Raw genomic sequence first — 22,025 nt, 5'->3', positions numbered from 1 at the left:
GGTTTTTATATTTGATATTTGTGATAGTTCAGTGAAAGCCCTTTCTTCCTCCTAAAATTTTTAGAAAACCATTCATTTAATTAATGAAGCCATAATAGTGAGATTGGATTTTTATCTGCTTTAACAAAAGGATTCCCATAACTGGATAGTGTTTTTACTTATATCCCTTTCTAGGTATTGATTTTTCCTTTGTTTTCTAATCTGTTATTTAATTTTTCATTTGTGTACCCTTTGCTTTTTTTAAAAAAAAACTATAGTGGGAGATATGAAACTAAATAAAGATCAAACGTATAAATGCCTAGATCTCTGAGATGTAACCATAACAAAGGCTAATAAAATAGCTTCTTCTAGCTTACAAAGAGAAAAGACATACTTTTATTTAAAAATATGTACATATTCTCTGATAAATATTTTTTCTATATGGGCCTTAATTTTTGAAAAGTATAATATTTTGCAAAATGACTCCATATATTTGCATGCAACTATGACATTAAATTTCATTCAATCTTAAAGACACTAAGATAAATTGATTTAAGTTATTAAATTAAAAATTATTTTTCCAGACATTTAAAATTAGTTGATGGCTAAATTACATATTGACAATTTAACATAGGCTGTACCATATTGATTACATTATTTTGTATGTATACAATATGTATAAATCTTACATTTTTATTAAGTTCAAAAATTTTGGCCTGATCAGGCGGTGGCACAGTGGATAGAGCATCAAACTGGGATGCAGAGGACCCAGGTTCGAGGCCCTGAGGTCACCAGCTTGGACCCAAGGTCTCTGGCTAGAGCAAGGGGTTACTTGGTCTGCTGAAGGCCCATGGTCAAGGCACATATGAGGAAGCAATCAATGAACAACTAAGGTGTTGCAACAAAAAAACTGATGATTGATGCTTCTCATCTCTCTCCATTCCTGTCTGTCTGTCCCTATCTGCCCCTCTCTCTGACTCTCTCTCTGTATCTGTAAAAAAAAAAAAAAATTGTTATTTGAAATATTCATCTCCCTAATCATATTTGGGAAGAAGGCATAAAGGGAAAGAAGGTCTGGGAAATAAAACTATATTTTTATTTCTATGGACTTACATCTCAAAAGAAATTTAAGAAATGAAGTGGCTTGAATAATAAAGTATTTAATGACCTAAATAAGACATGAAGCCAAGTTTCCCAACATCCAGATTTTTGTCCCACCAGTCATTACTAGGGATCCTTCTTAAAGCAAGGCCAAAAAGCTACATAATTGTATTGACTTATTTACTCTTAAATTGTAGGTGGCCACACCAATTATATTTTTAGATAACCCTCTATTAATAAAATATCAAGAAAGCAGATTTCTATGCTGGGGATCACAATGGGAGGGTACTTGATCATCCTTTCAGGAAAGCAAACAAGAATTTTTTTCTCAGTCTCTCTCTAATAAATTTAAATGTTTATGCTACCAATAAGTGGAAACAAATAGATTTTAAAAAAGTAACTACAAGAAGTCCAAGAGCTACATAAAATATAGAGGTTTTCTGACTATTTCAACAGTCAATAAATGATCATATATTTGAAACAGAAACACATTTAGGAAGAGCTCCTGGGTTGAACATACGGCAAGGTTCTATTGTCTGTTTTAAACAACATCCAAAAGGGGAAGAAAAAAATAGAAATGAATGAGCAAAATGAAGTTGATATGGCAGGCCCGGGGCCTTCTTCTGTTCCCTTTTTATACAATGATTTTGATACAATAAGAGGATGCCTGCAAGCCAATCTTTGCAAATAAAAAATGTAAAAGAATTTTACAGGCATTTTTATTTCCCTGACTATAAATATTTGAAACACTTTATCATTTATATAACTATTCTTGATATTTTGATAAGATGACAAGATTTTCAGACTTAAAAAATATTTTGAATTATGGGTAAAAGCCAATGAAATGTAACTATGAAGCAAAGACTTAGGTTGATTAAATAGGAAATTTATGTTGGTTATTCTAATATTTTCTATACACAAAAACAAGATAAAGTAGGTACATCTTAGTTTACATATGACATTTAATGAGAAACCAAGAACCAAAGAAAGTTAAAGGAATACCAAAGTATATTTTATATTGTGCAACATTTTGCCTATGTCTCAAATAGGAGAAATATAAATTTCTGAAATTTTAAGTGTAAATATAGGAGAAAAAAGAACTTCACGAGAGTACCAAAAGTTACTGAAAAGTTAGAATAAAACATTGTTTGTCTAAACTTGAGCATTCTTTCATTTTTAAGAAACACATCCTTCCAAAAATGTTCAAGTGTATGTGGAACCAAGCATGTATAAAACTTACAGAATTTCAGGCACAGATCTTGTAAAAAATTAGTTCATATTGTAAAGTCTAAATCCAACTACGAAGTATCAACTACTCAAATGACTCCAAGAAAAATTATTTTAAATTAATTTTCTCAAAGATAAACTTTGTTTGCTGTGTCTTTCACGGTCTACCATGTTTTCGCTTTCACTGCTCTCGTTCACTTGTTGACTAAATTTTCCTGTCTCATTCCTCCCGGAATCTCTTCCCAAAGGTCTGAAACTATCAAAGACTTTTTGGACTGCCCTTTTACTATCTCCTTTACTGGCCTCTGCATCTTTATGTACTCCTGTGCCTCCTTTCATGTTACAGGTGCTTACTACATCATCTCCTCTAAGGCTTTTAATCCCAGGCTTCTTCTATTCTTCCTTTGTCATGACCTCACCCACTCCTTGAGAACCAATTAGTTGTCTCCGAGATTGTTCTACCCAGATATTCTACAAGGACTCAAATTCATATGCCAATATTTAATCATTACCTTTCTTCTAGACTTTTTCTTTGAATTTTCTGTTTTAATTTATGGCAAAGATATACGTAATTATTAAGGTAAAAATCTGACAGGTATTGGTTTCTCTTTTATTAGTCTGGCATTACATATTTTTACTCTGAACTCTATAGCTTAAAAGTACCTCCTCTTACTCATCTCAGTTTACTTGGAGGGTCCTCTCAGCATCTCTCACTGGGTAATTTATTCTTAGGGGACTTACTAAGAAAATAACTCCTATCTGGGTTCTTTTACCTTGCTTCTTTCAATTCCTTTGTATACTGCATTATACAGAAACTTTGAGAATAGTAACCTGATCAGACTTGTAAAATTTCTACAACATCGTTTTCTCAAATTTTTCTACATATATTGAATTGCAGTTACTCTATAAGAGAAAGAATTCTGTCATCAAATATATACAGGCAGTCTGCGGGTAATGAATGAGAGGTTTGACAATGTTTAAATATTTATATGTACAGAAAGGTAAAAATAAATACTATGTTGACATAAACATCTAAATTGAATTTAATAGGTAAGTATACCTGTTCCAACTTACATAGAAATTCATGATAAGAACAAACATATAGGACCTATCTCATATGTACCTAGGGACTGCCTATATATGGAGATTTCTGCATTAGACAACAATAAATAGTTTTTTTATACTGGAGTGCTTCTAAGAACTTTTAATGTATACAAACTTGCTCTGTCTTTTCAACTGCAGGATGTTCAGTGTGTCTCTAAAGTCATGGTGCACTTTTGACCGGTCACAGGAAAGCAACAAAAGATGATAGAAATGTGAAATCTGCACCAAATAAAAGGAAAACTCTCCCAGTTTCATACCTATTCAGTGCAGTTCAATGTGGGCTCATGCACAGTTTTTTTAGGGCTCCTTAGGTAGCTATCCCATATAGCCTCTACAGACCCGTCACTGAATGAAGGCCTACCAGAATGGGGTTTCTCCACCAAACTGCCGGTTTCCTTCAACTGCTTATCCCACCGAGTAATGTTATTCCTATGTAGTGGTACTTCATTATAAATGCACTGATATTCACGTTGCACTTTGGTCACAGAATTGAATTTAGTGAGCCAAAGAACACACTGAACTTTCCTCTGTACCGTCCACATCTCGACTGGCATGGCTATGGGCTGCTCCGCTGTATACATGGTATTACGTCATCATCTGCGCATGTGCACATGCTGCCACATCATCCTACAGAAACTGGGAGGGTTTTTCTTTTATTTGGTGCAGATTTCACATTTCTATCATCTTTTTTTTGCTTTCCTGTGACTGGTCAAAAGTGCACCATGACTTTACGGACATACTGTATTATAGTACACAAGGTTTCTTGAAATTATTTGATCCTGAAAAGCTTTTTGTTTTTCATTGAAATGTATTTGTTCTATCATAAAACACCACACAAAACCAGTGTTCCTAGGATACGTTTTGGAAAAAATCAGCTCAGGATTAAATGTGAATTCTTTCTATGGCATAAAAGGAAGTCAACCGTCAGGAAAGGAGTGACTGATGCCTACATATTTTTTCTCTGCTCATACATTTCATTCTATTGTCTAACCACACCAACCTTTGTTGTTTTCCAAGTATGTCACACCTCTCTCTCTCTCCTTTACTAAGAATGCTTGGATTTCTCTATGCAGATCACTGCATGACTACATAGTAAATACAATTCATACATAATCTATCAGGGGTCCCCAAACTTTTTACACAGGGGACCAGTTCACTGTCCCTCAGACCGTTGGAGGGCCACCACATACAGTGATCCTCTCACTGACCACCAGTGAAAGAGGTGCCCCTTTCGGAAGTGCAGCAGGGGGCCGGACAAATGGCCTCAGGGGGCCACATGTGGCCTGCGGGCCGTAGTTTGGGGACGCCTGATAGATCATGTCCTGATATATTTGCACTCTCCAGGCAAAGAGGTCATCATCTTGTTTGTGTTCTCCCAGACTTGATCATGGAAATAAGACCTGAATAGTCATCTGATTAGGTGGTGGCACAGTGGATAGATCATTGGCCTGGGACACTGAGGACCCTGGTTTGAAACCCCGAGGTTGCTGGCCTGCTCACAGGCTCACCAGCTTGAGCATGGCGTGACCAGCTTGAGTGTGGGATCATAGATATGACTCCATAGTCACTTGCTTGAGCCCAAAGGTTACTGGCTTGAGCAAGGGATCACTGGCTCAGCTGAAGTCCCCTGGTCAAGTCACATATGGAAAAGCAATCAATGTGCTAAGGTGCCGCAACTATGAGTTGAAGCTTCTTATCTCTCTCCCTTCCTGTCTGTCCCTTTCTCTCTCTCTAAAAAAATAAAAAAATTAAAAACCTGAGTATTCATCTTTGTAATCCACACAATCAAATGGAGTCCTAAGAATGTTGACATTAAATATATGTGTATGTGTATCATTAAATAAATGACTGAAGGCTCATTGAACATTTATTGGACATTTTTTATGTACCAAGTGCTAGAAGGATTATAAGATGAATGATAGTTTTAGTACAGGGCTAATTATAGCATCCATTTAATAAGATTGCTATAGTGATTAAAAGAATGAACATAAAGCCTTTAGAACCGTGCTTGACAAATTATTACTGCTGCATGAGTTTCTGTTAAAACAAAATAAGTAAATGAATACTATTGTACAATCAACCTAAAGCAGAAAGTCAAGTCTGAAGCATCACTGATTGTGCTAGACGGAACCCTTTTAAGTACTGGAAAAAGTTTTAAGCTATATGAAATACAGAAGATTGAGAAATAAATTACAGAAGAAAGAATTGATATGGAATCTCAGAATCCAATGTAGTAAAGAAGAAAAAAATAGAAAAGAAAGAAAAAATGATTCTGTGAATGAAAAGGCCACTTGAGAGGGGCTGGTCACTTAAAACCTGTGCCTGAATATTCTTACTCTTGAGGGAGGGAAGCAAGAAGTGGAGGTTCCTGGCATTCCAAAATAATCCACTCGTTTTTGTATGTCCATGCTTAATGGTCAACAGTGTTCTATTTCTTTATAAATATTTTAAGTATATTTGGCATACATTAATAAAGTATACTAGCTTCAGAAGTAGAGCATAGTAGTTTGACACTTAAATACTTGACGATGTGATCACCACAATTTAAGTCTAGTGACCATCTTTCAGCATGCAGTTATCTCAATATAATTGCCTATATTCTCTGTGCTGTACACTACATTCCTAGGATTTATTTATTTATTTTTAATTTTAAATTTTTCTGAAGTGAGAAGCAGGGGGGAGGAAGACAGACTCCTGCATGCCCCCGACCAGGATCCACCTGGCAATGCCCACCAGGGGGTGATGCTTGGCCCCACTGGGGCATTGCTCTGCTGCAATCAGAGCCATACACCATGGAGCCATCCTCAGCGCCTGGGCCAACTTTGCTCCAATGGAGCCATGGCTGTGTGAGGGGAAGAGAGAGATAGAGAGAAAAAAGAAAGGGAAGGGTAGAGAAGCAGATTGGCATTTTTCCTGTGTTCCCTGGCCAGGAATCGAACCTGGGACTTGCACACGTGGGCTGATGCTCTACCACTGAGCCAAATAGCCAGGGCTAAATTATTTATTTTATAACAGGAAGTTGGCGCCTCCCTCTTATTCTCCTTCTCCTTTTATATGTTCCCCCAATAATTTTCCCTTGGGCAACCATCAGTTTGTTCTCTGTATCTTTTTTTTTTTAATTTTTATTTATTCATTTTTAGAGAGGAAAGAGAGAGAAAGAGAGAGAAGGGGAGAGGAGCAGGAAGCATCAACTCCTGTATGTGCCATGACCAGGCAAGTCCAGGGTTTCGAACTGGCAACCTCAGTGTTGCAGGTCAATGCTTTATCCACTGCACCACCACAGGTCAGGCTCTGTATCATTTTTAAGTCATAGTAAAATAACCTTTTTATTACCTTGCTTAATATACATTGACTACTTTACTGTAAATAACCAATACTGAAAAATAAAACAAGTAAACCACTGATTTCAAAAATGTTTTACCAAGTACATTAATTGTTTCAAATTCTTAATATCAGAGTTCTAAAATATCTGGGGTTTTCATGAAGTATTTAGGGAATATTTGACTTGGGAAGGCCTGATCCCAGGAAAAAATGGTAAATGTATTTGTATAACGTAAATCTAACAAATTTTCTTTATTTCTCCATAACACTTTCTGGAGTGATATTTCTATGTTATTAAATCTCCAGGCCTGGCCTGACCTGTGGTGGTTCAGTGGATAAAGCATCGACCTGGAATGCTGAGGTTGCCGGTTCAAAACCCTGGCCTTGCCCGGTCAAGGAACGTATGGGAGTTGAAGCTACCTGCTCCTCCCCCCCTTCTCTCTTTCTCTCTCTCTCTCTCTCCCCTCTAAAATGAATAAATAAATAAAAATAATTTAAATCTCCAGGCCCATTTTCTCCTAGCTATGTAGAATGTATTAAAATTTTTTAGTAATAAATGTCTTGAGAATTTTTAAAATAGATTACTGTATTTCCCCATGTATAAGATGCACCTTAATTTTGGGATCTGAAATTTGAAAAAAAAAATGTATTACATAAAGTTATTGAACTCAAGTTTTATTCATCATAAAATTCATACAACTCTTCATCACTGTCAAAACTTCCATTCATTAGTTTGTCCTCATCTGTGTCTGATGATAAATCAGTTTTCATATTTCACTTCGTCCTCAGTTTCATTTATGGCATTTGAAATGCCACAACCACTGTATAAGATGCACCCAGATTTTAGACCCCAAATTTTTTGAAAAAGAGTGCATTTTGTAGATAGGGAAATATGGTAATTTTTTTTTTACCATTTTTTATAAAACATTTATTGATTTAATAACTTGAAGATTTATAAAATGATTTTATTGTGAAAATATTTTTCTTTTCTTAAGCTAAAAATTATCAGTTGTTTTAAAAATATTAACAAAATGATCTTAGTTTGTTTTTTTTTGTTTGTTTGTTTTTTGTATTTTTCTGAAGTGAGAAGCAGGGAGGCAGAGAGACTGACTCCCACATGTGCCCGATCAGGATTCACCTGGCATGCCCACCAAAAAGCAATGGTCTGCCCATCTGTGATGTTGCTCTGTTGCAACCGGGGCCATTCTAGCACCTGAGGTGGAGGCCATGGAACCATCTTCAGTGTCTGAGCCAACTTTGCTCCAATGGAACCTTGGCTGCAGGAAGAGAAGAGAGAGATAGAGAGAAGTAGAGGGGGAAGCATGGAGAAGCTGATGGGCGCTTCTCCTGTGTGCCCTGATTGGGAATTAAACCTGGGATTTTCACACGCTGGGTTGACACTCTACCATTGGGTCAACTTGCCAGGGCCGTATGATATTACAATTCTCAAACTTCTAATAACTTTGAAAAATAAAGCTTGGATTGAGAGAAAGGAGTCTAAAATCACCTTATTCAAGTCATATTATCAGTTGGTTTCCTGATTTTATTTTCTCATAGTCAAGCAAAATCACTGCATACTGAGATTGAAATGTATAAATAAGTGAATCTTCTCCAAATCTAATTAATCCACAATTTGTCACAGGAAAATTCTAGTTATATTCTTTTTTTTTTTGTGTGTGTGTGTGACAGAGACAGAGAGACAGAGGGAGGGACAGATAGGAACAAACAAACAGGAAGAAAAGAGATGAGAAGCATCAATTCTTCATTGCAGCACTTTAGTTGTTCATTGATTACTTTCTCATATGTGCCTTGACTGAGGGGCTACAGCAGAGCGAGTAACCTCTTGCTCAAGCCAGCGACCTTGGGCTTTAAGCTAATGACTGTTAGGCTCAAGCCAGCAATCATGGAGTCATGTTTATGATCCCACACTCAAGCCAGTGACCCTGCGCTCAAGCTGGATGAGCTCATGCTCAAGTTTTTAGCCTCGTGGTTTTGAACAGGGGTCCTCTGCATTCCAGTCTGATGCTCTATCCACTGTACTACTGCCTGGTTAGGCTAGTTTATATTCATTTTTGAACTGTCTTTGCTACTATCCCATTCTCCTGATACTCCATCTTTAACATTTGATATACTTGTAAATTTGAAGAGATTTCCAAACTCTTTTACATTTAAGGGCAATTTCAAAAATAAACTGAGTTATTTCTCATGCTGTCGAAGATGGAACTATCTAAAATAGGCAAGAAGCAAGAGGAATTAGAACTTATTATTTTTTTTTCTGAAGTTGGAAACAGGGAGGCAGTCAGACAGACTCCCGCATGTGCCTGACCGGGATCCACCCGGTATGCCCACCAGGGGGCGATGCTCTGCCCATCTGGGGTGTTGCTCTGTTGCAACCAGAGCCATTCTAGTGCCTGAGGCAGAGGCCATGGAGCCATCCTCAGCACCCGGGGCCAACTTTGCTCCAATAGAGCCTTGGCTGCAGGAGGGGAAGAGAGAGACAGAGAGGAAGGAGAGGGGGAGGGGTGGAGAAGCAGATGGGCGCTTCTCCTGTGTGCCCTGGCCGGGAATCGAACTCAGGACTCCTGCACGCCAGGCTGACACTCTAACATTGAGCCAACCAGCCAGGGCTAGAACTTATTTTTAAGGAGATCTGCTTTCATATTTTTGTAATATACTCTACCACTATCCTAGAAGTCAGATAAAAGAAAGAAAACTTTAACTCCTTGTTAGTATAGAAAGTTTTTAGCGACCATGCTTTCTTCGAAAGAATAAGAACAAGGTAAAAAATTTACCAACTCATACAAACAAATGAACTAGGAACTGCTTTCATCTCTGGCATAAAGAAGGAGAAGAAGTAATTTTTCAATAGATGAGAGTAAAGTCAAACAAATTGAACTTTTAACAAATATAAAATATGATATAAATGCTAGGATGGTAGTGATTTATAATTTCAAAAGGCACCTAGGTCATGAAGTGAGTCGAGGCCGATTCACAACTCTTTTCCATGGACCTGAGAGTATGAAAAGGCTGTAGTCAGGACAGAGAATTGAAAAAAGTTCTTACAAGGCACTCTGGGCCTTCATGGAATCTGTTGTAGTTGTATTAAAAATTCAGGGAATCAAGCATGCAGGCTATTAGGATTACCACCAGAAAACCCCCGATTTCTCTGCAGCAGCCTAACAAGGGCTACTGTGGGACTGCAGGATAGTGCTGGACCTCCTCTCGTGTAGTAAGCTTGGTGGGACTGATGTGGCTAGCAGTAAGAATTCTTCAGGAACCCAGAAAGTCATCAGCCAGGCTACAAAGCAGAGAGATAATTCCTAGAGTTTGAAAAGCCAGTAGCTCTCTGTAAGACATGGGAGGTCTTGCTCAGATTCACGCCCTCCTGAAAATAAGCCTTGATCTCTTCCTCAAAATCACTGAAGGCTGTGGTAAACTGAATCTAACTTCAACCAAACTCAGCCCAGTGACCTTACAGATTAGATTGACTAAACTCTTTTTCACCTGGTCAAACTAAGAATATGACAGAAAAACACATGACATTTTCTGAGGAGAAAATATTAGTACTACCATTTAAGCTATTCTTATACGCACAATGTCTAACATAACAATAAAAAAACTGAGTCAGTTGAAGATGCAATAAAATGTGACCCACGCTCAAAGAGGAAATCCTCAATGGAAGCAGCCCTGTTTGGGGCTCAGTTTCTACAGTGAGCCATCAGGGACTTTGAAATAACTTAATTATGTGTAATATGTTAAAATATGTCATAAAAAAGTGGAAACATGAATAGAAAAGGTATAGCAACAGAAATTGAGAGTATAAAATAAATTGATACATATGCTTGAAATTAAAAAAAATATTATACTAGAAGTGAAAAATATATTTAAAAAGCTTAAAAGTTAATAACAGTGAAAAAAATCAGTTAAATTAAAGATATTTGATGGATACTATCTAAATTGCCACAAAGAAAAATAATAATAAAAAAATAAAATACCAGAAAAAATGATATCTGTTAATAACAAATGGTCTATCTTACATATAATTAGATCCTAAAAGACAGGAGTGGAGTATAAACGTTATTTGAGGGGTATAAAATAATGATTTCTAAAATTGATGAAAAGCCTAAAGCCACAGACCCTAGAAACTCAATCAACTGCAGGCAAGATAAATTCAAAAAATAAATCATGTAAGTACATTATAATAAAATTTTTGAGAACCAGAGAAATTTAAAAACAGTAGGAATGAGAATACATTACAATTAGAGGATCAATGATATGAATGATGATTGACTTCATCTCAGAAACAATAAGACTAGAACGGCACTAAAACAAAATCTTCAAAATGTTGGAAAACAACTCTCAGATAAAGAATTCTATTTTATTTTTATTTTATTTATTTATTTTATTTTTCTGAATTTGGAAACGGGGAAGCAGTCAGACAGACTCCCGACCGGGATCCACCTAGCATGCCCACCAGGGGGCTATGCTCTGCCCATCTGGGGCATCACTCTACCGTAATCAGAGCCATTCTAGCACCTGAGGGAGAGACCATAGAGCCATCCTCAGCGCCGGGGCCAACTTTGCTCCAATGGAGTCTCGGCTGCGGGAGGGGAAGATAGAGACAGAGAGGAAGGAGAGGGGGTGGGGTGGAGAAGCAGATGGGCGCTTCTCCTGTGTGCCCTGGCTGGGAATCGAACCCAGGACTCCTGCTCAACAGGCCGATGCTCTACCACTGAGCCAACCGGCCAGGGCCCAATAAAGAATTCTATATCTACCTGCATAACTTTAAAAAGCAAAAAAACAAAACAAACAAAAAAAAACCACATTTTTTAGGCAGAAAAAAAAAGCTGAGATTTGTCTCTTGTATACTTGCTACACAAGAATTACTAAAAGAAGTTTCACAGGGTGAAAGGAAATAATATCAGATAGAAATTCAGAGACCCAGAAAATATTAAGAGTCTGAAAAGGTGAATAAATATAAAAGATATTTACATAACATATTTACATACACATATTAAGCATTATTTGAAAGGTGGTCGACTGGGTAAAGCAAACACAGCAATATATTTTATGATTTATATCATATGTAAAACAAAATATGTGTTAACGGAACAAAAATAGGTAAGAAGAGACAAATTAATCTATCATATTAGAAGTCAGAATGTTGTTTGGGAAGAAGTAGGATTAGTTGGAAAGTAAACAAAAGAATTTTCTGCTGCGATGGAATATTTTCTGTTTTGTATGTTACTTGGGAATACGCAATTTTTAAAACTCATCAAACTGAAACACTGATCTGTACAGTTTGTTTTATATAAATTATAGAAAAGAATAAGAAACACATATTGAATGCATCCAAATTCAGTACAGTCATCACATATATTTTCTTATTTCTACTTTTGGTTTCAAAGATGATAAATTAGTTACTAAATTAAAGTTTTTTTTCTTTGACAATTTTTCTAAAATAAATTTGTAACCTCAGAGAGAAATATAAAATATGCTATTTGAAACAAAGAAATTAGTAAAATAATAAAAAATAAAGAAATGTTGGTTTTTTTAAAATTAAATTTGTTAGGGTGACATAGTTTAATAAAATTATAGAGGTTTCAAGTACACAATTCTATTATACATCATCTATATATTATATTGTGAGCCCACCACCCAAAGTCAAATCTTTTTTCTGCTCTTAATAAAATCTTTCAGTTTACATTCATCATTCAGTAAATATAAGCTGAAATCTTAGTTCATTTTTTCCTGCACTTCCTTTTATTTTGTTTACTTCTATCTTGCTTCTCTTATGATTATATATTTCCTCATTATTTTTTCTTCTTTTCTTTCTTTCCCTTTTTTTTTTTTTTTTGGTCTGGCTTCTATTCTTTAGCCTGCAGATATTTTATTTACCCCACTGTTATCTTCATCTAATACTAAATTTTGTCACTTTCAACTAATTTTTTGCATCCCTGTTGGTCCTAATTCTAATACAGCAAAACTTTTACCCAGTGCCTTAATTCAACACATTTGAAATAGTGATAGTATTTTTTAAACAGTGGATCAACACTAGGTAATGAGCAACTAGTAATATAGGCTGGTTAGTATACCATGAAATTCTAAAGCAGGGGTCTCAAACTTGTGGCCCGCGGGCCGCATGCGGCCCGCCGAACAATTTTGTGCGGCCCGCAGACTAATCCACGAAGTTCAAAATATTTTGGATAAAATTAAGTAAGCCTAGGGGCCTACTTGTATTTTTCATTTCTCTAGCATCCTAGCTAGATATTAGCTTAGTTAACAGCAGTTGTGATGCGAACTACAGTTTCTGGTCGTTTTGTGACACTGAGTAAACTGCATGTACGATTGTGCTTGTTGTACTGATTTTTTTTGTTTTCAACTGCAGTGAGAAAAGTGTTGCGTAACAGTTGCCTTTTGTAGACCTAGTGCAGCCCGCTGAACGGCTGTGATCTTGCTCTGCGGCCCACATGCTGAGTTGAGTTTGAGACCCCTGTTCTAAAGGGTTCTGTAAGCATACACTTTGTGGGTGCACACACACAAACACATGGCCTATATTTTCCTCAACGCATTACTTTTGGATGCTCCTTCCTCTTTGATCTTGACTATCCTTGTTTATTCTCAACTTGAGATTTAGTGATTGATTTTTTTGTTGTTTTGTTTTGGTTTTACACTTGAATTTGTCCTATTGATTATTTGCCTGCACAATCTTTAAATTCGTTACTATCTTTAGTTCCCCTTTCCTTGCAGCTCAACCTCATCAACTTGCAACTGTCCTGAAATATTTTTTGACCACAATTGAGCACAAATATTTCTAAGCCTAAGCCTTTTTCAAAACAGACTAAGGGTTCAGAATGCTACTGTAGCTCACATTTTCTGGTTAATAAGATCTTAAAATAATTATGTAATAATCAGTAATAATCAAGTAGTAACAAAAAAGTAAAATTTCTTCTATGTCAAACAAGAAACTAAGTAAATTATGCTGGAGAATAAAAGAACATGCATTCTAAATTCTGGATTTTTGTTGCCTTAATAACCTTGTGTCTATAATCACAAAATCCAAATCCATGTCTAATCATTTAGACATTTATGGATTTAAATGATTTTTCTGTAGCTTTTAGAGGCCTGCTTAAACAGTTAACCATTTTTTGTCATCCTAATTAATTCAAATGTCAATATTAAACTAGAAAACTTTGAAATAAAATATTATCTTACACTCAGATTAAGTGAAGTCTTAGATTATTATATCAATTATTTTAAATTTTATTTTATTTTATTTTTAATTTTTTTAGTGAGAGGAAGGGAGGCAGAGACAGACTCTTGCATGCACCCCAAACAGGATCCATTGGGCGAGTCCACTAGGGGGAATGATCTACCCACCTGGGGCCTTTGCTCCATCCTAACCAGAGCCATTTTAGCACCTGAGCTGGAGGCCATGCAGCCATCCTCAGTGCCTGGGCCAACTCGCTCCAATTGAGCCATGGCTGAGGAGAGGAGGAGAAGAGAGAGAAAGACAGACAGACAGACAGAGAGAAGTGAGAAGGGAAGGGGTAGTAAAGCAGATGGGCGCTTCTCCTGTGTGCCCTGATCAGGAATCAAACCCAGGACATCCACATGCCTGGCTGACACTCTAACATGGAGCCAATTGGCCAGGGTCATAATTGATTTTATTTTAAATTGCTCAATTAAACTACTGATGAAACACAAATTTCAAAAATTTTATTTTTATCTGAAATTATATATATATTATATGCAATTTATTAAAGCATAATTTTATCATCTATTTTTATATCAGCAAAATATGATAAAAATTATATAAAAAGAAAATTCAAGGTTATGGTTCTATTTATAACTTTCCTTTTTGAGAATAAAAATTAACTAATATATAATAAATAATTTGTTATTCTGTATTAGTTCTTTCTTTTGGCAGTCCTCTACCTGCTTCAGGAAACAAACAAATAAAAGTAAAAGAATATAAAAACCATTTTTAATGTTTTATGTAACAGAGGTCATTTATTTCAACTGTTGGTGGGAATTCCTAAAAAAAATCATTTGGTGATGTAACCTCCAATTATGATGGATATTATGGATTTCTTTATTAGATGTCTTAACATGAAACCTCATCTTAGGATTTAATTCATTGGTTTTGAGTAGCAAAATAAATGATTGTGGCATTTTCAAAGGTTTATATGTGACCAACATATGTATTGGCTTTTCATAAGAGAACTTTACTCTCCTTAGCAAATATATCTTTTAGTCCAGATTTTAGTAATGCATAGTGCTATACCTTAGTTGCTGAAAAAGTAGATGGAAACATTCACATAATTATTAAGATTTGTACAAATAGACAAGCAAATTTAGTAAGAGAAAAAATAATAGCTTTTGTCCTTTGGTTCATATCATATATATGATAGAATTTGCTCAGTTAAGCAGCTGTAATCACATAATAAAAATTATATATGATATTATTTTTATTTCTTTACACATATATACATATAAGTATTATATATACCTACATATATAAATGCATATCTAATTTTAAAAATAAGTAGAGCTTTTTAGCTAAGCAGATTAATTTTTAATCTAACATATTATTTTGTTCTAAAGTGTTTTTACCTGAATTGATACAATTTTTTTAGGTATTAGAATTAAATTTGTGAATCCCTTTGTAAAAAAAATTGTTTTTTTCTCAAAATTTGTCCCCATAATATTGAATTTTCCTTTTTGGCTGCAATAAGTTACTCATCAGAATTTCACTCATGTACAACTGCTTCTGTAGGGTGCAACCAAAGTATTTGTATTGTTTTAGAGGTTCTACAATTAGAACCTGGCTGGGTAGCATTCCTGAAGACTTTCAAATCATTTTTATTTTCATGTTTATTTCTCTTCTTGTTAATCCTCTGGTGTAAAATTCTCTATCTGTATGAGACCTATTGCTATTGTTTTCCTCAACTTTCAATTGCTACCATGTCTAGGATAATTTTTTAAACAGGAATCTTTATAAATCAAATAAAAATTGAGCTATTCACATGTGATAATACACTTTGATTTCATGTTTTTAATAGTTTTGGCATAATTAAGAAAACCCAGGCATAATTCTAGCTACTTAATATATTGGCTTTAGCGTTATCAGAGACAATGTGTCAGGTCTATATAAAAAATGTAATGATTAGACAAGCTACAAACTATAAAGCCTTATCCATAAAAAATTAGTTCAGGAAACTTTTGGTAGAAAAATATTATCTAGCATCACTTATGTAAGGTTATAATAAAATATAAAATGGTTGGTTGGTCTTCATGGTAAAATGGTCTAAGGGAATGAATTCTTATTAAGTGTGAGTTATCTATGTCATACTTAATAGTTACTACACTGTTTGTTCCCAGGTATAAAGGACTGTGATGATGAATTATTAGGAAACTATCTACTATATTTATAGTTTATATATTTAAACTTTATTAGGAAAATATATATATATATATATTACTTAAAATATTCAGCCCTGGCCAGTTTGCTCAGTGGATAGAGCATTGCCCATTGTATGGATGTCCTGGGCTTGATTTCAGTCAGGGCACACAGGAGAAGTGGCCATCTGCTTCCCTCTTCTTTGTTCTCACCCTTTTCTCTCTCTTCCCCTCCTGTGGCTCAATTGGTTGGAGTGTTGGCCCAGGCACTAAAGATAGCTCAGTTGATTCATCAGCCTTAGATGCTAAAAATAGCTAGGTTGACTTGAGCACTGGCCCCAAACTGGGGTTGCTGGGTGGAACCCAGTCCGGGTGCATACGAGAGTCTGTCTCTCTATCTTCCCTCCTCTCACTTAACAACAGCAACAACAAAAATCTTCGTAATTAAAGTTGAATAACTTTGAATAATTGTAATAGATGTCTGAATTGGTTTTATGTATTCTCCTTCTAGAGCCAGAGAAAGGCAGTTTTGTCATTGTTGGGGGTGTCTTATATTTAGTCTTTTATAAAGATAGCTTTCAAAGTTATTGGAAGCTGCACAGCTTTTTGACTTTCATAATGCTCATGACATTAAATCATGTTCAATATGTTTATTTGAAATTGTTCTCTCTATTAGGTCATGATTCTGTCAATTTCAAGGACTTATTATCCGGCTAGAGTATAGAATACATTTGAAAGGCCTATGGTGGTAGTGTTTTTGACCCAGATAACAATAATAATAAATTATTTACTAAGTGCACTTACTATGTGCCAAGGGCTGCAGTAAATGCTCAGTATATATCTCCTTTAACCATCATGAAAAAATCCATAATGCATTTTATTATAACCATATTACAGGTTTTCTTGAAATGAAGCTTAGCTTAAAGAAATCACTCATTATCAAATGGCTAGTAAGCCATAGAGCTAGGATTAAAAACAGATATTTTTAAACTCAAAATCCATGTTCTTTCTACTCCACCATGGCTTAAAAGTACAGTAATTGTATTGCTAACCTTTTATGAAGCTTATGTCTGCTGAGCCCAGATGTAATCTACATTAGGGCACTAATGTTCAAATGAATCACCTGAGGATCTTGTTAAACTACAGCTTCTCATATAAGTGGAATCATACAGTATTTGTCTATGGAAGCAGGCTAGTTTCACTTAGCATAATGTCATCCAAATTGCAGTTTTTGTAAAATGTGTGTGGAGTTTCAGTTTCGTAAGATGAAAAAATCCTAAAGATTGATTGCACCACGATATAAATGTGACCATTAAACAGAACACCAGAAATTGGTTAAGATGGTAAATTCTATATCATGTATTGACCTACAGTTAAAAAAATACAGGTTCTGGCTTGGTAAGTCTAGGGTGAAGTCCAGGTGATGCTGATGTTGTTGGCCCATAAATGATCCTTGCAATAGCATAGGCATCTTTCTCAAAGGAGACTTCTGAAGAGCCACTGTTATTTGATTTGAATTGAAATGTGAGATAAAATCTACTGAAAGTCTTTGCTTTCTACTACACTGCTTTCCCCACTGATGTGTGTATCCTCATTCACACTAGTAGGATGTGTGACTGCTACGTGCTCATTGCTTCTGATGCCGTTCAGTTCACTCGAGTTCAAAGTCTAATAATGTCTTTGGCCTTGGAAGCATCTTCGGCTTACTTGAACTTCAAAGATAATCATGTCTTAAAATATTTTCTGATGAAACATGCTGAACAGCCCCCCCCCCTCAGCTAAGAAGAGAAAGCCAGTTTCCAAGCTGCTGCCACATATCAAAGAGCCTATCTTTTCAACTTCACTGACAAGTTGAGTGATTTCCGGAGTTTGAGAAAACATCAGGTAAAATCTTTTCCAGATAAAAAGCTGCTGAAAGCTGCTTGCAGCTGAGAGAACAATTTGAAGTTCTGTGGGGGGAATTCCTACTGTAGTCCCAGTCTCCAGTTCAGGTTTCTAACTTCTATCCTCCTTCTGCTCACCTCTGCTCGAGTACTTTCTCCAAACACTCAAACTGAACAGGATCTGTAGGTCTCCCCGCCCACTTGCCACTCCCCACAATTTCTCTGGAGGACACCATGCTAACAGCTGCTTGTTCAGGGAAGCAACACCAGGTCATTAGTTATATATAATCTCTTCAGTTTTTTAACCCCAATGTCATAATATATAAGACAACAGAAATTTGTACCGAAGTCCATCCTGACGTTTTTCTTATCCCTCATTGAAGTGATGAGACCTGGCACTTCTATACCCCATGGCAATGAACTCTGCCAATATATTCTGACTTGGGACGTTGTTATATGATACAAAGAGAATTCACCAGGAAGCAGAGAAACAAAAGATGTCTGTTGCTAAGAAAATTATTCCCAGAGTCTCAACACTGAAATTGAAGGGTTACCCCTTGCTTGCCCAGTTTTTAATTTTTCCTTATTATCTATATATCCTCATTCAATATATCCTCATTAAATGAAACAAGCCTAAATCAATCTGGATTTCCTGTACCCTCAAATGCCTAATACCCGATTATTTTATTTTCTTTTTTATTTTTCTTAAGTGAGAGGCAGGGATGCAGGGAGGCAGAGACAGACTCCCACATGTGCCCTAACCAGGATCCACCTGGGCAAGCCCACTAGGGGACTAATGTTCTGCCCATCTGGGGCCACTGCTCTGTTGCTCTTAACAGAGCTATTTCAGTGCCCAAGGATTAGGCCAGGAAGCCATCTGCAGTGCCCAGGGCTGATGCACTCTAACCATTTGAGCCACTGGCTGCAGGAAAGAAAGAGAGATGGAGAGAGAGAAGGGAGAGGAGGAGGGGTAGAGAAGCAGATGGTCACTACTCCTGTGTTCTCTGACCAGGAATCAAACCTGGGACTTCCACATGCTAGGCTGATGCTCTATCGCTGAGCCAACCGGCCAGGGCAATACCCAATTATTTTTGATTAAGCCTTTATAAATACGACAGATTGTAGCCCAACAAAGCTATGGTCTCTGCTCCCCAGATGATTGGCCTGGCCATTGGAGGTCAGCTCAGGCCTTTTATGAAATCACCTTCATAGTATTTACAGCCCCTGTACTCAGGGCTGCTCTATTTTGTGTATAGAAATACATTTTTTTTTCTCCAGAAGAAACTTCTAACACTTATTTTCATTACTCTTATTATAATTATCTAGGAGCATTTTTTTTAATCAAAATGATAATTGAGAATTTCTATACTTACTTTGTCTTCCTACTTATTTGCTTACAGGAAAGAGTGGTTACCCCCCTCTCAGAATTGTGCCCCCACCACTGCTATGGGCTGTTAACTCACCTCTGCTTTGGCAATTAGGGATTCCCCCTCTCCATTGTACCCTTTCAGAAGCCTCAAACATACTGTATTTTTTCTTCTTTTTTCTCACCGTATATTTTCCTTCCACTTCCGTATTTGTTCTCTATAGTTTCAACTCTGTTATTGATCTTCTCACTCCACTGATACTTCACAGAAGTCCAGTTCTTTTCCTATATCTGCTATTTACTATCATGTGGCTGACTTCATCTTGTTAAGTCATAATGCCTATATTTGTAAATGGGAATTAAACACACACTTTGTAGTTCATGTAGATTTATGAGAATGGAAGACAGTAATGCACATAGATATGCTTTGTAATTGTAAAGTTTTACATGAGTTTTATATATTACCCCAAGCACTATCTTTCTTCATTTTATACAGTCAGAAACAAATTACTAAATGGTGAACTTCTCTCAGAGAGAAAGATCATTGCATTTAAAGATGTAATCTCTCATTTATATTTACTCAGTCACACACCATTTTAAAGTGTCATCACTTTTTTTACATGTATGAAATATATTCTTTTTAAATCTGTGCTTGCAGTTTGTTAAAATGCAAAGGTAAACAGAAAACGGAAAGCTTTGAATATTAGTTGTCAAAAATAATGAAACAGTCCACCTCTGAATTTTGATAAGTAAATCAACACATTCAGTTTTCCATCAAGAAAGAAAACCAGCTGTCTCAAATAGTATTTTCATTTATATGATTAAATTAATATTGCTGTCACTGCGACCTTTATAACTTAGTCTTAAAGTAATCTATGCAAACATCATCTACCACAATGTATCCCAGGACCACGTTCTGTGCTTACCAGTTCATTTTTGTACCCGTTTAGAAGTCCTAGTATTACCAGTGTTTATAATGTACTTCTTCCCTCAGAAAGGAAAAACCTCTTAATAATCTTATATTATCAACTAAGACAGAAACTCTTACATTACTTAACTAAAAAGCATTTGAATAGAGAAGACGTATATTTTAATGGGGATTTGGACACCTAAGACTTACTGCTGAATGTTCCTCGGAACTTGATTTGGGCTGTAGGTATTGTCATAACACAATAGAAATTAAAACAGTGCCCTATAATACATTTCAGATGAATAAAAGACGTACAATTTTAAAAGAATGTATATATATAAAAATACAGAACTATTAACTGAGCATTTTTCAAGAACCACCGACATTTAATGAAAAGATGGAAGACTACCCTTCTGAAAGGAAAGACAGTACCTATACTTCTAAGGAGCTACAGGATAATAGTGGCCACAAGGCAATTTCATTAAGTGAGTTTTCACCATCAGATCTTAGGGATTTGAAACACGATTTCTGTTTCATTCCTCATTTTTATCTACTCATAAGAAATCTATGTATTTATAATTATATACCGCAGCAAATAACTGCTTTAGATATAGAGACCTTACTGTCTTAAGAAATTGATGTCTTAGTTAAAAGAAAATGATGTTTTAAAGATTCTGTGATAGCTCTTTAATTGAGTCATATAATTTCCGTGGTTGGGTAGAATTTGGTTTCAATAGTCCTTGCCCTTTAAGGTCTACCATCTGACATATCACCACAAAAAACATGTAATTTATTATATTTTTAAGTTGCTATTAATTTATAGCTTTAAGTTTCAAAGGAGAATAAGTTGCTACAACATACAGAACCTTTTAAGTTTCACTTTCTCCTTTAAATGTTCAATATCATCAAAACTTAACATATATTCAGAATCAACACAATAATTTCTAGTATTAATTTTTTAAAAATAGACTTTTTATGACTCATACTAAAATACAGACTAATCATTTTATTATTTATTTTCAGAAAGATTTACTAAATCATAGTCACTTAAAGAAACTGCTTTTTCCCCTAGATTTATGATGATTTTTAAAGAATATCATTGGTTGCCTGACCAGGTGGTGGCGCAGTGGATAGAGCATCAGAATGGGATGCGGAAGGACCCAGGTTCGAGACCCTGAGGTTGCCAGCATGAGGGCGAGCTCATCTGGTTTGAGCAAAAGTTCACCAGCTTGGACCCAAGGTCGCTGGATCGAGCAAGGGGGTTACTCTGTCTGCTGTAGCCCCACGGTCAAGGCACATATGCACGTATGAGAAAGCAATCAGTGAACAACTAAGGTGTGGCCACGAAAAACTGATGATTGTTGCTTCTCATCTCTCTCTGTTCCTGTCTGTCTGTCCCTATGTATCCCTCTCTCTGATTCTCTCCCTGCCTCTGTTAAAAAAAAATTATCATTGGTCAATTTATTTGAGTATACTTTTTTTTTTCAGAATTTAAAATTGAAATAACATTTGTGGCACCATAAATTTGGATCCTATTTATTTGAAATTATGCTACCTCTGGAAATGGCTTGAAGAATTATGACTAATGTTTTCTAGTAAAATTAATAGGGTTAATAAAATATAGCTAATAGAACAGTAAACAATGTTATAGAGTACTATTTGTAAACAAACATTCACAAATGCAAGGACTTTGGAGATTGAAAATCAAGCTCTTCTACATACTAGGTATTGG

At 35.8% G+C, this 22,025-nt stretch overlaps 1 protein-coding gene and 1 non-coding gene across 2 annotated transcripts in view; both read right to left on the bottom strand.

The window, feature by feature from the left end:
• The window catches only part of EYS (eyes shut homolog), a 1,965,296-nt gene that overhangs the window by 783,323 nt on the left and 1,159,948 nt on the right, over positions 1–22,025 (bottom strand). The gene's annotated exons all lie outside the window — the stretch shown is intronic.
• TRNAN-GUU (transfer RNA asparagine (anticodon GUU)) lies at positions 11,409–11,484 on the bottom strand. The gene has a single exon. It is a non-coding gene; the product is annotated as a tRNA-Asn (tRNA).

The sequence above is a fragment of the Saccopteryx leptura genome, chromosome 1 (genome assembly GCF_036850995.1).
Source record: "Saccopteryx leptura isolate mSacLep1 chromosome 1, mSacLep1_pri_phased_curated, whole genome shotgun sequence".
Taxonomy (NCBI): Eukaryota; Metazoa; Chordata; class Mammalia; order Chiroptera; family Emballonuridae; genus Saccopteryx; species Saccopteryx leptura.
The sequence above is the reverse complement of the archived record's forward strand: the minus strand, read 5'-3'. Positions and strand labels throughout refer to the sequence as shown.